Genomic DNA, 1,937 nt, shown 5'->3' with positions numbered 1-1,937 from the left:
TTGCTTTTAAACTACTAATGTAAATTGCTTTTTATCAAAGGCTCCCCACACCCCTCTAATTATATAATGATTAGCTGCATGGCATCAGACAAATTTCATGGTATCCTAAACCTCACTCCTCTCACTGGTAAAATACAGGTGATAATGTTATTGGGAAGATTGAAAAAGGTTGTGCATAAATTCAATAAACTCATTTATCACTGTGTCTGTGAAGAATAACAGGCAAGTAAATTCTCACTCTGATTCTTCACCTACTCTCCCCCAAGAGATGCGAGACACTCAGCTAAGAACTACAGGTTTTTTTGTAGGCTTTTCTTTTCAGTTTCTTTTTTTATATATAGTTTTTAGCTATACACCCAAACTCTGCAATAACTTTGTGAGCACTTCAATGTGTATAAAAATCATTTAGGACTCAGAAACAACTTGGATAAAATCATTCGATATAAGATATGCATAAAAACGTGATATTTTGATATTTTTAAGTCATCATGGGAGTGAGATGTATGCTTAAATAATTTTACTCTTGTTTAAACCCTCTTAGATATCATTTCTAGAAATCACCAAGATGCAGATTTGGAGCCATATTATAAAAGAAATAGATGTCATTGTTTCTATGGGACTAAAAATCAAGTCAACCTGGAGAGTGAGGAAGGTCACGTGAGATGCTTTGTTTCATTTGAAAGAACCTTCCTTTTACATCATGAAATGCTATATAAATATAAAATGTCACCAAATGACATGTTAAAGGATGAATACCCTCACCAAGAATACTAAAAATGATGCCCCAGGCACTCAAAGAAATTCTGCAAACCTCCTAGGGCTCTGAGCTCTCCCAGCAGTGTTCTGACATATGTAGTATCCGAAATGCATAGTTGGAGGGAGACATCACACACTTGAGAACATAAAATATAGTCTGCAAAATGCACTCATTCATTCTATTGATTCTGTTAGTTCTCTGCTCTTATCCATTTTTAGCAATGCCCCCAAATTATCTTGAATCAACTAATTTTGTCAACATACATTTTAATCTCCTGAGCTGTGCTTTTCAGACTATAAAATGAATTTCCCCTAATTTAGGGACCGAGGCATTTTTCTATAGGAAACTAACCTTGACAGGGGCAAGATTGCATGAGTGACTGAATATATATATTTTTTTTCTGAGATAGTAACCAGAAAAAATTTTTAAGTTTGTAGTTTGTGAAGTGTGCTGGTCTAAGTGTAGCTGAAGGGTCAAGAGCTACCTATATCTCTGCCTGGAGTAGCAGCCTAAGAAAATTACACAGAGTATCAGCAGGTGAAATACTGGTTCCAGGATTAAGACATGCTTGAACAGACAATAAAATCTATTTGAGCAGTTAAAAATATTGTAATTGAAACTGACAACTCTCCAAACACCTGATTGGGAACCTTAGAGAGATAAGGTTTGATCACATACCACTTCCTGATTGGGGAAATCAGTTCTGCCTCTGTCATGTTGGCTGTTAAAATGAGTCCTTTACGACCCTTGTCACAGGTCATTTTAAATCCTTCTGAATTATTTGCTTAAGAAGTTCAGCATTTGCTTTTCCTTTTCCTTTGCTTCGTATTCATTAGATTTCCTGGCCGTATCCAGGTGTGATACTTCTTAATAAAAATTGACTAAACTCTCCCTCCTCAAGTGCAGCTTTAGAAGACTCCTATCAGTTTCTGCAACTTACCACAGCTGAGAAATTTAGGATGGTGGATAAGCAACTTTCCTGCCGACCACACAGGAAGAGAGCTAAACACTTGCATGCTGCATGTTCTGTCTTATTATCCACAGCAAGATATTCATCAGACCTTATGCAAGGATAGCCAACTGTGTGCTTTTGGGGGGGCCTGGGTGGTTTGGATGCTCAACTTACTAAACCTGGATGGAGGTGGGCGGTCCTTGGACTTCCCACAGGTCAGGGAGCCCT

Source organism: Microtus ochrogaster, chromosome 17 (genome assembly GCF_000317375.1).
Source record: "Microtus ochrogaster isolate Prairie Vole_2 chromosome 17, MicOch1.0, whole genome shotgun sequence".
Classification (NCBI taxonomy): Eukaryota; Metazoa; Chordata; class Mammalia; order Rodentia; family Cricetidae; genus Microtus; species Microtus ochrogaster.
The sequence above is the reverse complement of the archived record's forward strand: the minus strand, read 5'-3'. Positions refer to the sequence as shown.